This window comes from Taeniopygia guttata, chromosome 2 (genome assembly GCF_048771995.1).
Source record: "Taeniopygia guttata chromosome 2, bTaeGut7.mat, whole genome shotgun sequence".
Lineage (NCBI taxonomy): Eukaryota > Metazoa > Chordata > Aves > Passeriformes > Estrildidae > Taeniopygia > Taeniopygia guttata.
This window is the reverse complement of record NC_133026.1, coordinates 106,861,543-106,876,178: the sequence shown is the minus strand read 5'-3', so window position 1 is coordinate 106,876,178 and position 14,636 is coordinate 106,861,543.

Sequence of the window (14,636 nt, the reverse complement as noted above, 5' to 3'; positions counted from 1 at the left end):
GGTAAAACTGTGGGAGACCAGCTGCCATTTGGGATTGCTGCATGCCCCACTGGGATCCTAATGACTTGGTAATTTATTTCTGCTTTTTCCTGAGCCATATGGTTTTCACCTTGAAATAGGGTCATGGCCATCTCCTACTGCCACGGAGCCATTTGGATTCTGCTGCTCTTCCTTCCAAAGTTCATTTGCTACTAGGTTTTCTTTCCCCACTTTTCAAGCATTTAAAAATTGATTACCTTAGACATTTTGTAACTTTCTAGCATGCAAAATATTTTACCATTATTCCACTCTACCTCAGTGTTAATTTTATTTATTCTGTGGGAATTGCTTAATTCTTTTAGAACAGCAAATCTCAGGGCATTGGAGAGTCATTAATTTTTCCTCAAAAATTTCCTTTGAAAGTTCCCAGTGATATCTCTGCTATTCTGTTCCAGTACTTAATTATTTCCATTTGCATGGTATCTCAGTGCCTAGCTGCCTTGTGGTCCCATATTCAGAGAGGAATCCATGCATATTTTATTTTGTTTTGCCTTTCCAGCTGAATGAGCTCATCAGAGCTGGAATGAGATGGTTTAGTCTCTAGATCCCCCTTCTGTGATCTTCTTCAAGCTGCTGCTGCTGCCACTTTGGACTTGGGGTCACTTTTTCTAGCCAGCAGGAGCGTTACCCCAGGCGGAAGGGAGGCATTTCATCTGCTTTGACTTGCCAGAGTTGTACAGTACATAGGATAAATCCTGCCTTCACTTCCAGAAGAGATGAAGTAGGTTTGCACCAGCCAAACCCGGTCTTAGACAATTGCAGTAGAGCAAACAGTGTCCCAGCAAAGAAGTAATCAGTTTTGAAAAGATGGGATTTGGGCTTGTGGCCAGCCCCTGGGCTCTGATTTGCAAGAAAAACATCAATAGGAAAACTGGAACAATGGCTGATTGTCCCTGTAAGTTCTGAACATATGTGCATGAATATCCAGTAAGAAAAAGCCTAATGTTTCATGATTAAAGATGACAGAGCAGGGACAAAATGAACTCTGGAGATCAGGAAGATGTACATAGATGTTGGACTCTGCTGTTGTTTGCCCACAGGTATTGCTCCAGAGAAACAGCTGCACAGCTTCTTCTCAGAGCTGAGTCAGACCAGCTGTACAGGGTAGGATGCACACAAACACTAATGTTTCAGACACAAGGCTTTTTTGTTTTTCTCCCTCCTTCCACAGCTGCCCAGCATACTTCAGATTTACTGGAGGCAAACATTGCTAGGGCTTGATTGCAGAAGCTTTTCTAGCCTCAAGATTAAAATTTGAGAATAAAGCTTTGTGTCCTCCAACCTTTTAGCTTTGAAAAAGGCCAACAAATGCCATGGACGGAGCTTTAACAAAAGAGGTCAAAAAGTCCATCTGGATCCCTCTGCATCCTAGTCATTCCTAGAGCTACCCTTAGAGGAAAGATCCATAGGTTAATTCATCATTGTGTAAATAAAATATTCCCCAACTACTTTTACCACTAGCCTTCTTGAGTTAAAATAAATATGCTTTGGTAGAGCAAAGCTGAAGAGCATCTAAGGTTTATATATAGCAGCTATTGCTATTGTGTCTAAGTGGTGAGGAAAAGGTCAAGGCAGAATGATTTTATTATCCCCCTAGGAAGAAAAATTTTTCTGTGTGTTTGGGGGGTTTTAGGGCGAGGGGACAGTTTGGTCTTCTTCTTACAGTGTTCTGTTTTTTTTCAGGTTGTCCACATTTAGTTTTATTTTTTTTCTACAGGTTGAATCCTCAAACACTGTATGCAATTAAGTAGAACAATTAATTTTCTTTTTTTTTTTTTTTTCTTTCTTTGTCAAAAGGATGCTTTAATTTTTCTGGCTGTTTGACATGTTTGCTGTGCAGGATCTGATGGCACCCTCTATTTTATGGTCTCCTTTTCTCCATATTCCATGCACAGACAACTGTCCCTTCAGTGATTTTGGGACCCTATGGAAACTGCAAAGGTTTTCACAATGAAGTTCCGAGCATCTGAATTTGTGATTCAGATTTTTCATTTTCATTTCAGATTGCCTTTTTCTTAACAAAATACACACTTTCTATGAGCTCTCGTTAATGATATGCCAAAGATTTTCTTCTGAATTCAGTCCTCTTTAATCCATTTTCTCAACATTGTGCTAATTATTTAGGATTTGTCATTAAACCTACATATTTGAGACAATTTCCTAAATAAAACTTGTTTTTCTTGTATTCCTATCCAGTGTTGGAGTCTTCGGTGATGGGAGGAGCCTGAAAAGTTGTCACTTTATATTCTTGCAAACAAAACTTTTGTCAGTAACGAAACAGCTCAGGTTTCAGGGTTAACGGGGAAATGTGTAATCCTAACTACATGAGGTGAAAACCTAGACCCTTATTTCCAGTTTTGCAGTCAGAGTGTGGGAAATCCCTAACCTTTCAAGTGGCCAGAAGGAAATTCTATAGCTAAAGCAGGTTTCAAGTCCTGAGTTCTGTAGTTCTAGGAATGGTCAAAACAATTTTTACTATTACATTTATATATATGTATATATGTAATTCAGTGTTTAAATTGACATATGTGTGTGTATTTAATATTATATACATATATAAATACATGTATATGACATTATATACACACATATGTATATAACAAAATATTTCTATACATGTGTCTGTGTGTGTACATGTAAATAATATATAGGTCTAAAACCAATGGCTAATAAGTCTTTAAGCACCCTTGTTACTCCACAGATTTAATAGTGAACTTTAACAGGAAAGATAACACAGGCACCCTGACTTCCACCTTTCTTTTCTGAACGTTAGTGTTTTCTCTCTTAGGAGTGTTAACATTTCTCCAGCCAACATAAAGTGTTTATGCTGCAGATAAATCTGGAAAGAGGAAGCCTTGTCTGCTCCCATGGTTGTTACACAGACAGTGTTTTCCTTGTGGTTTGATTTAATATGCAGCTCTGAATGCTCTCTGTAAGTCACAAATCATTACACCTACACTGAGTAAATTTAATACAGCTTGCTTTTGCTGAAACATGATGGGTTTTCTCACCTGCTTTGTACTTTCTTGAATGTAATCCATGTCAGGAAGTCCTGAAGATCAGCCAATTTGTTTCCATCCATGACTGCAGGTCTTGCCAGATCCTTTCTGTCAGAATATCAAGAGAGCTAATACAGCCATTTCTTGTTTTTTTTTTTTAATTTTTTTTTCTTGGATCCTTCTGTCTGCTTGGAGCATCTCAGCATCTCTGGTAGTGATAAGACATGGACAAAAATAATTATGAGGATTTAATTTGGGCTTTTTGCAGACCAAATTTTTCTAGTGAGGTTGATGCTTGAGAGGTATCTGTGTAACCCAGGCATGGTGACTTATGCAGGTCAGCTATTTTTCTTCTACAGACCTACATACGAAGCCAAAGGAAGAGCAGTGCCAGAAAAAAAATCCTAATTATATACATTTACATTGTGGCTGTGCCTCTCCCATCCCTCTTCAATGCTGGTAGCAGGACTACAAAAACCTGCTAAGTCACGAGGGTGAGTTTTAGTTGATGACAGAACTGCCTCCACTTGCTCACCTAGTGCCAGCTCTCTTGCACGGCAAGGCTACAGGGGGTTATCTGTAATATTGAGCTGCCCTAGAGCCACAGACTGGGGTTTTGGGTTGAAAGAGATTGTTAACAAGTATTTGGGGGACACAGCTACTGTTAAATAGGAGGAAGGTTAAGTTTGTCTTAGTTTGTTTTGTGCTCTCTGTTTGGTGAAAACAAGACAATCAGATTTGGAATAACATTAGGAAATTTTTACAATAACTGTTGTGTGAAATCCAAAATACTACCAGTTTTGCTGTAAGATTCAGAATCAAAACATTATCTTTTTAAATTTAGAAGAGTTTTAAGTTAAAAACATTTTGTTTGCCTTTTTTTTCATCTCATGTTATCAACTGGTACAGTTGTGAGATCTGGAAACATCACAATCTGAGAATCCAGGGTATAAGAATACAGCCAGGGTGATGAAACACTTTACAGACAGTAAAATTGTTATAGATTTGTGTTATTAGTTGTTTTTAATGATGCTGTACTTCTGTAGCAGATGAAGCATGCAAAGTATCTCCACTAGGAATGACTCGGGGATTAAATGCTCTCAGGGGATTAGGTTGGTGATGCCTCTCACAGCAGTGCAGGGGAGCTCAAAAAATTTCTGGATGGGGCTAGATCTTTTAGAAACAGAAGTCTTGATCGACATAGTAGGAGGTGGCTTGGAAGCTGTCTCAGACAATGGCTAACCAAAATTGCCAGAGACGCTGCAGTGGTGGTGGTGGTGTGCTTCTGTGCAGTGTGACACTGCTAACGTAAATTCAAGGGGACTATGGGAAAATTGTTTGTGCTAAGAATAAAAATTTGTATAAAAATAGATGGTGAAATAAAGAGCATGAAGGTAGACATTTCAAAAGAAATTTTCCAGCAAGTAATATCTCATATTAGTGGTTTCATATGAGAAATTGCACTGTATTTTATGTCTTTTTCTTCAATTTATCATCCTGAGTCGTCTCTCAGAACATTTCTTTATAGCTTCTGTCAAATTCCAGTTGCAAACCAATCTCATAAGAGAAGCAGGAGTTTATGTTGCTAATTAGTAAGGCTAGCTTGAAGATGAGCTCAAAGTCCCATAAGCAACAATAAATTGCTCTGTTAAGAAATGGGATGTCCTTTTTCTGCTGCTCTTACTCAGTCAAACTAATATATGGAAACAATGCTCTTCTGCTGGGAGGTTAAGTCAGGATTCTGTCCAGTGGTAGCAAACATAAGTTTTTCAAATTACAAGATGATGTGCTTTAAATCCTCATTACCAGAATTGAGGTTACCCCATTGGACTGTGCTCCAAAAAGCAGCCAATCTTGGAAGAAACAAATGTCTTTAATCTTGATGTCATTGTCACAAACAAAGGCTCTGGGATCTTGAGAAGAAATTGTCAACATGCTTCTTTTCAGTGACTGGTTTTCTCACAAGCATAGATGCAGTCTACCAGACACTTTGTTCTGGATTAGTTGTCTCCCACAGAACTTGGATAAGAGCAAATGAGATCTCCTTAGTGAAAAGCAACCTTGCTTTAGCAATCTATGGCAATTATTTATATCAAGCTGACAGAGTCTGAAGTGATACATTTGAAGACCATTCATGTGATGAGTCCTAGGAGCTTTGTTCAGGAGGTAGTAAAGGGGCAACGTAACGGTGACACCCCATAAGACCTAGACTAATTTTTGAGAGGATATCTGACCATTTCCACACTTAGCTGGATAGAAAACCAGCATGTGCCAACAGCATGCAATATCTGCAAGCAGCAAGCATTATCCAAGTGTTTTTAGGGGACCATGGTATAGAAAAGTAGTGCCATAATACCTGAAAGTAGGCAGTTTCACCTTCTTGACAGCCAGGCTGACAACAATAAACATGAGCTGTGGCAAACAGAGATGTGGCCTAACAGCCCAATCAATGCATTTAGGAAGGCTGTGAGTTTTGCTCTTTGACCTAGATGTTCATCACTTTTTATTACTTGCAATTCTGTACCAGCAGATCAGATTGTCATCATTAGGCGTTGCCATACCATGATAACTCAGAGGTCAAGGCTTCACTCTGCTACAAAGTGTGCAAGTATAACAAAATATGATCTCTGTCACAGGAGCCTGGCACTCAAACTAGAGGGCTATTGGCTAGAAATATGATAAAACAAACAGCCCTGGGGAGTGGAGGTAACTAAACAGTGTAGAGGCAGCAGAATAACAAGGATCACATCAAACCCGGCGCTGTCTTTTATCCCTATACCAAGTACCATTTGAATACAAAGGTAACTTATCCTTACTTTCTGTCCTGTACACTTATCCAAGTCATTTAGTAAGGGAAAAAATGTTGAGCTTATCCAAGGTACACCTCTATCAGAGAGAATTTTTTTCCCACCATTTATGCATTAATACTTTTCCACCCTACCTACGAAAGGACTTTACTGTTTTAGCACTGAAAGGATTTGTCATAGCCTCTGCTTATTTCAATTTTCCTAAACCCTCTTTCTATTAAGGTACATAGTTTCTCTCTGTCCAGTAAGTTTGTGGCCTTCAAATCTTGTGGAGGTTTGTTTGTTTGTTTGTTTTTTTAATATCATTTTAACCAAAGAACAACTGCTGTTCTCAATGTACTTTTTAGCCCTTTTAGCCCATTGTTCAATTTTCTTATTTTTGTCTGAACTCCTGATACCGGTAGCGTCAGAATTGTTTTAGCTATTTAAGGGCTGGGACTCATTGCAAAAATTGCTGCAGGTAGGGTTTCAGATTCTCATTTAGTCAGTGATCTGCATCTCTTCACCCCAGACAGGATCCCTTTATATGCACCTGCTCTCTTCTGCTCACTTACTGCAGTACATTCTCCACAGCAGTGCTGTGTGCTCCCTGGTGTAATACACTTAGCAAGAAAAATTACAAATTCATCAAAACTGTGGCGAAGAATACTAACTTTAAGCACAACAGTTCTGCAAGCTTTGAAAATTTCCCTTAAACTCAGCCCAAGACAGGACTGTCTGGAAGGGTGAACGGCAGGGAGGGGAAGAAGAAGCCAGCAGACAAACAGACACTTGGGAAAGTTAATAGAAAGCCTCCTGCACTTTCTTCAGTACAAAAACTGGACAGTGTCAGAGGGGAAGCAACTGCCACTTCTCATTCCTATGAGAATTTTGCTGAACTATGTGGAAACTACAGCTGCAGTGTGCCCTCTTATGGCAACACCAGTTTCACACTGTGTTTCGCATGAAGGTGTTACAGGGGAGAGGCAGGGGTTGCTCTGGTATATTTGTTCATATCTTTTTATTTTCCCTGAGAAAAGATACGTGAGAAGAAAATGTTAACTCTGTATGCTGTAGCATGGCTAGAAAAACAGGCTTGAAGCTTCTTGTCCCTAGCACCAAGCACTGCCTCATCTGTCCAAGAAGATGAACTAGTGAACAAAAACAAAAGAGGCAAAATATCATTTGCAGATGATACGTGGCTTTCAAGCCAAGGTATATGTGAAGTGAAAACAGATTGGTGGTTAAAGGCACTGCATTTCATGAATAACATCTAATCAGTTGGCAGAATGTTTCTGTGCTGGCTCCACTGCAGGTTCTGCACAAGTTCCTCTGCAGTGCTATTGTATTTTGAGTATGAGTGTTGGGTAACACGTGGGCTCCAAGCAGCCCGGCTCATAAGCTGTAGACTGAGATGGTCTGGGCAGGAGCCTGAGAAGAGAGGCCATGAACTGCCAGCTTTGGGATAACACAGGGCATGATGGTGGGTGACGCCAGCCAGGTGAATGGACACTGGAAAACACAGGAGAGCTGGGAATTGCAGCCTTTTGGGTAACAAAGCAGATGAAAACCAGTGAGCCAGGAAGGTGGATGGACGCGGAGAGGGGGGCAGGAGCCAAAGACTCAGGAGGAAGAGGAGACTTCTGGAGACTGTGAGGGTATAAAAGCCCAGGGGTTCCTTGGCTGGGGATCCTCCTCAGACAGACCAGCTCTGGCTGTTTCTGTGTTACTGCACCATGAATAAATGGCTTTATGGAACAAGACATCTAAGATTTTGCCATGGGAAATCAGGGGTCAAATTGCTGAGGAAACCTGGTCTGTGTGAATCGGATGTGTGATGAGCCAGGTGGAGACCTGTTGGGTCACTGGAGCCTCCTGCTATGAAGGGGCTTCAGTCCCAGCAGTGAAAATCTCTGGCCTTGGGAGTGAGGTTGCCAGATAGCCACATGAATAAGAAGCTTCCTTAACATGACAATGACTAATGTATTACCACTATTTTGTAATTATTCTATTATAGATCTGTTTTGAATATTGTCTTGCCATGGCTTCTTCTGCCTCTGCTGCTGGTGCCTTGTTCTCATTTGGTGTTTTCCCCTTGTTACTTCTCAACACCCGCACCTGCACAAGCACCTTGGAGTCCCTCCTATTCCAGTACAGCATCCCACAACTCCCTTCCCAGGAGGACTCTCCTCCTCTGCTCACTGAAGAAGCTTCCAGACTCCTAGCATTTTCCAACCCACAAAATCATAGCTGGAATACTCTGGGACTCATACAGCTCATCCTTTCACATCTTTTTTATTAGAACAGCCTCATCAGTCTTGCTTACTTGATATTGCCTCTCTGCTCATTGAATGTTTAAAAGCACACAGAAATCCCTAAAAGCTCAAGCAAAGAGTTGCAATTAGCATTAATGACTTTCACTGTAGCAACTTGGCACTGTCCAAAAAAAAAAAAACCAAAAAAAAAAAAAAAAAACCAGAAAAAAAAAACAGAGCAAGGGGCAAACTCTATGTTTCCCTAATATACTCTGACTACATTTCCAGTTGCAAAGCTAACCCAACCTCATGTGTGTGAGGAAAATAAATTCAACACCCTGCCAGGCTCCTGGCTTCTCCATCAAAATAAAACCTGGCACCACATGATGGTACACGGTACGTGTGATTCCTCGCCAACGATGCTGCGTGCTCCAAGCAGAGGCTATTCCTGGGATGACCTGTTGTCCTGGGGTGCAGGTCATAGTTGTGCCCAGGAGCCATGCATGCACACCCTGATATTTCTGACTGCAGTGTATTTGTGTTTCTACTTTCCCTCTGGCTCTTTGTCTTTTACATTTGCTTCAGCATGCCCATCCACCTTAATATTAAAAAAAAAAAAAAGAAAATAAGAAGAAAAGAGACTAAACACTTTTTCTGTCAACCAGGCAGCTTCTGTTGTTGCTTATTCTGCTGCAGTTAATCTTTCTAAAACCCATCCTTCATTTTAATAATATAATAATTAGGCAGTTCCAATAACTGAATATTTACACTGAGGTCGATTATATTTTCTACAAAAAAAAAAATAATGAAATGGTCCTCAGTAAATAGAAATCAACCTGCAGGCTCACTCTGGATTTCATCTGAATCAAACCCCGCTGGAATTGTGCTAAAAAGCTGTGATAAATCTATCCAAAATGTATTATTTTGGCCCTGCTTCCCTTAGAAATAAGTAGTGTAAGGTGATGCTGTCTAGACTTACACCATCTCTGCCCAGCCCTTGGGAACACAGTTCAATGACCCTTATATGTTCTTTTTGTACTTTCTGTTTGATGATTTGACAGGAATTTTGTAACTAAGTCAGCTTCTGTCACCAAGTTATAGTTTTCCATGTCAGAATAAATGCTTTTTCTGGTAGACAAGAAGTGAGGATGTCAGAATATGGCCCTTCTTATTAACCTGCAGAGAAGCAGTTGAGAGCTTCCCTGTTTAACATAATTCCCTGGATGCACATTTTTGTTCTTCAAGCCTTGCATTTACTTTACTGTTTACAGCAAGGTTTGTGCTGTCAAGGAGACTGCTGGTAGGGAAGCTCTAGGAGGAACAGAAAGGCTTCTGTGCCTATGAGATGTTTGTTCACATCCCCCCAGCTTAATACACAGCAAAAAAACCCTACTTCATTTAATTGGGAACACAGATCAGCAAAGGATCTCATAGGCTACAGAGCCCAGTCCTATGTCTCTTATAACAATAGACTGCAATACTTTCTACCCAATACTTCAACCTTTCCTAAAGTCCTAACTTTCCTAAAGTTATGATTACCAGTTTTTCTGTAGCTGCTCTAATTGAAAGGTTGCTCCAGAGGTTACAGGTCTCAAAATTAGAAAACTTCTCGTAACTTTCCAGCCTGAATTAATTCATAGCTGGTTTACATTCACCTGTGCTTTACCGACAGACTTTGGTTTACAATACCTCTTCCTTCTTCTGTTTCACTGTACGCTGCCCATCCTTCCTAATGGAATTCCTTCTTCATCCTTGAGTCCTCCTTGTCGTTGTCTTCCCCCTACCCTGCCCCTACACTTGCTGCCTGTGGTGGCCATCCATCATGTATGAAGCACAGACCTTCACCCCTCTCCTCCCCTGGCACTGGACCTGTGTGACAGCCACTGGTGACCCCAGCCATGAAAGGAAGGGCGTGTGTCGCAGCAGGGAGCTCATCACCCCACTCCTGTCTCTGCTGCCAGCGGCTCTCAGTGAGCATTGCTTGGTTTTCTTAACTGCATTTGCCTCTTAGCTGCATTTGCCTGCCTTCATTCTTCCCTTCTTGTTTTAACACACACAGAAAATGAAGGTGTGAACACTCTTACTTGAGTCATTACCTTAAGGCTTCTGTTTTTCTTCCTCAGCTTCCCCTCCAGCAGTCCCCAAAATAAAAGAATAAATTCTAAAAAGATAAAATAATATAGACCTGTGCAAGGAACAGGAAAACTCCCATCCAAATGAATGCCAATAGCTGCCAATTCTAGTCTCTTGATTTTTGCTTTCAAGGCTGGGAAACTCTCCATATATCTGCAGGGATATAAACGAGCTGATACTGGATAACACTCAAATGTTCTATGAGAGCTGAAGTACATTTTGCAGAATATGTGTAGACGAAATAAAGTCAATGAAAGAACTTTATCCAAAATTAAAAGCAAGCTCCTACCTCTTCTTAACAAAAGCATGGAGAAAACCATTCTTTGTAATGCTCAACTTAGGCAGAAGAAAGCAAAGAAAATTAGGACCAAATGGCATTTAAAAGTGTACCAAGCTGAGGAGTACACGGTGAGGATACTTGGACATGATGGTTAAGGTGAAGCACTGCATTGTCTCCACTTCTTCACTCATTCTCACACTGTCAGGTTCCCAGGGAGATCTTTGTTTGTGCCAACAGCCAGAGCATCTTTCCCTCTAGAAAACATGACAATTATTCAGAGTCCTGTACCAGAGAGGTGACATCTTCTATAATCAAACCTGTGTGGTGGTGTGATGCCTGACAAACTTCACCAAATTTTGCAGATTTATTTTCATTTTTCCTAGAAGCAATCTATGTGCTTTCACAACCAGGCCTAGAGCGTGCCTCTTCATGTGTGTCCCACTTGTGTATGCTCTTTTCAAGCAAGGATCTGCTTTCCCCCAAAGACATTTTGCTGTGAAAATTATATTATAATGAATCTGAGTTCATTCATGATGCTGACAATGATAATTTATCTGAGGTTACCTAAAAATTTCATTTATTTTAGTAATGAATTCTATGGATTTGAAGAGTATGTCATCTGCAGTGACATGTCAATAAAAGTGGAAATCCAAAAATTTATTTCAGTAGAGAGAAAGAAGCAAGCAAGCAAACAAGCACACTGCCTTTCAGGAATATTTTTAACTGTATTTGAAAATCTCTAGATTTCTAAATTGGCTCAGTAAGATTTTTAATATAAGATAAAAATACCTTTCAATGATGGACATATAAATTTGATTATGCCCACAATGAATAGCAATTGATTTTCTTAAAGGGTGGGGGAGAGGGGGGATGTCAGGAAAGAGTAGTTTCTTATGTTTAAATTCTAGAACTATCACTCTAGGCAAGTTCTCTGATTTCCAGCACCAGCCAGGAATTGTATCATAATCTATCAGCCACTACAACAGCTGTTATATTTAATGCACCCCCCACCCCACCTTCATTGTTTCAGCAGTTAAAAGCAAGAAGAGACCAGGATTTCAAGAAAGTGTGTGGTACAAATTTTCTGTGGGTAAAAAAGGGAGTATGGAGGCTTCACCAAATCCCATTAGCACTGCCCAGTGCGAGGGAGAGATGTGCAAGTGCATCCACATCCAACTGCAGTTCCTCCACCTCTCCTCCATCTCTTTCCTGGCTGCCCCAGCAGAGGGACACAGCAGCAAATTTTAAATGAGCCAAGCCAGGTGATGAGACAGACTAACAGCAGCACTGTGGTGAATTTATTCCACTGCAAATAGCTGATTCTGATGCCTGAATACAGTTATTTAAATCTTGCTTGTATATACTTAAATAATGCTTCCAAGCACAGTACGGTCTGGTTTCGGTCTGTGAAGAGGTGGATGAAGCACGTGGTGCACTACTGGTGATGACCAGCAGCCACCTCTCTACTAGTCACCGGGGGGATGGGTCATGCCATGCCTTTGCCCTCCTTCAAATGCAGTCCTGGGCAAGAAAAGTCATACCCCCCACATTTTCAGGTGTGACCTGCTGCCTGCACATCTTTCCAAGCACATCTTTCTCAGTGGCTTTGGACAGCAAATGTCCACAAATGGAGTGATGGTGGACACTGTGGGTTTGCTCTCCAGACACATGCTCTGGAGCAGGTAGCCTCTGTGTAACCTTTTGTAGAACATGAATGCAGCAGTTTCAATTATACATATTTTCCAGGGGTAGAAAGGGATAAGAAAAGTATCTTCAGGGTACAACGGTACCCACCATCCCACAGAGGACAGAATGGGGTGTGTGAGACATCCGTGTTTCTGCAATCATGCTTCCAATGACTCTAATGACTCTAAATCTTCATTTTAATTGCTCATGACACCATAAGGTAGATATTGAAAATAAATTACATTAATTAAACAGTGATAGATAAGAACAGCTACACAAGAGGACACTAGAAGCTAACACTTGGAAGGACTCAATGCACAAGACTCTTCCCAACACTTTGAGATTGCAAGAAAACTTCACCTGTCCACTGTCAGCCACGTAGTAATGTCAATTAGAAGTGCAGGGGTAGGTGGAATTTTATGGTGTGTGAGCCCCATGGAGTGACACACACGAGTGGTTCTGCACCCACCCTGCTGCTGGCAGAGTGGCCTCTCACCTGGCCTACCCCCTAAGGGCTGATTAAGTGATGCTTCATGTGTCTCTTTGGTCTTGTGTGAAAAACCCCAAGAGCTTATAGGGAGGTTTCAAGGGAAATGGAGACCCCGGGCTCATGCAAGCCTGCGCAGCTGGGGAGGCTAGAAAGCCATTTCTCACCTCTCCTGCCATCCTGAATTATTGTCTGTGCTATCCTTTTGCTTTCTCACAGGGAATAGAGACCACCAGGAAACACATTTAAAAATCATCTGTGGCACACAGAAGGAGAAGAGAGAAGTTGTTGGTACATTTCAGCAAGCCTCGTTAAAAACATCTCTAGGCACTACAAAGTGCATGTTATCAATATGCATATGTGATGTCTCTGAGGCAGAGTTGCCTTTAAGGTACGTATTCAGCAGGACAACATTTTCCCATGTGAGGCAAGGAACAACAGTGAATCATATGTGTAGGAGGGAAAGGCCTTCCGGCTATGTACAGTATTTATTCCCTTTTGTGTCTTGCTTCCCCCCTCCCCTCTTTTATTAATGGCTTTTGCAATTAGTCGTAACAGGGTATTGCTAGCTGGCAGAAAGCAGTGACTTCTGTAGACAATTCTTTGTGGGAAACTGGATGTATAGGGGAAGGAAATGATGCTGGTGTGCTGGCTTTGCTCACTCCTCTGACCCCCAAGCAAGAGCCAGCCAACACACTATTTCTGTTCAGCGTCCCCAGCTGAATGTCACATTACTTGGCCTCACATAAATACACGTAAGATGAAGAAATGCAGAAGGTGAGGCTTGCAGTGCACACATTAAAAATTCCTACTGAAGATGTCAGCAGGGGGCCCAGAGAAGCTGCGTTAAATTTAGAGGGAATCCCAAGGAAAAGTATGGCATCTTGCTCTGTCTGCAACCACAGGTTGGCTGGGTTCTTATTTCTCACCCCACTGAAGAAGGGCTCCACCCCAGAACCAACAGCGCTGGAAAGCATTGCAAAAAACAGATGGCAGACACACAAGCACAGGTGATGAATCCTGCAATATGTTGGGATGTTAGCTGAGTTCCCAGTGAGCTGATTGGACAGAACTGGAGTTCAGGATCTCCCTAAGTGCCAGTGAGTAATAGCCAATGGATGTAAACAGTGACACAAAGTCAGCAAACAGGTTTCCAATGGTGTCCTGGTTTCAACAGTAAATTAAAGCTAAGCAAGATGGAGTACCCAGTAGGTTGTAGATGTGACTATCCAGGAGGTTGTAGCTTTCTTATAGTTCCTTCTTCTCCTTGCCTTCCCTCCCCACTTTCCCTCAGTTCAGCTACGTGTAGATTTAGAGATTTCTGCTAAAGTTGAAATGTCATAATGCAATATACAGTATAATTATGGGAGTAGAATTGACCTAACAAATTTTAACTCTGAATAGAGTGAAAGAATTAAGAAGGAATAATGAAAGCTGGCATCACTGAGCACTCTGCGCTATAATTTCCAAGCAATATAATATCCAAGCAAGTTATCTCTGATTGGCAAGTTCTGCTGCCTTCTGCCTTCTCCCTTTTTTATTCTTGTTGGAAAAGCAGGGGGCACTGACTAGAGGGGGAAAGGTAGGAAGAACATGGGCAGGTGAGGTGAGCAGGGAGACTGTCATAGGAGAGGATGTGAGAGGGGTTGCAAGAGGGAAATCAGAGGCAACTGCTCCTGACAAAAGAGCATCTGGAAAAGAATGGAAAGATTTTGAGGCACCAGTGAGTGGAAATGGTTGGCAGTTTCCTGTCAGAGAGGAAAAGATGTCATTTTTTTTTCCTGTGGAAAATGCTGTTTTAATAACTGTCTATCAGATAATAATTCTTTGAGAATTTTCAATTTTACCTGACTCTTATTTTTAGATTTGTGTTGGAGAGGAATTGTCACGCAGCTGGAAGCTGACATTTCTGTCAGGCTCTTATCATTCACGTTTTCTACCTAGAGGCAAAGAGCGTGAGATCCTTCCAAT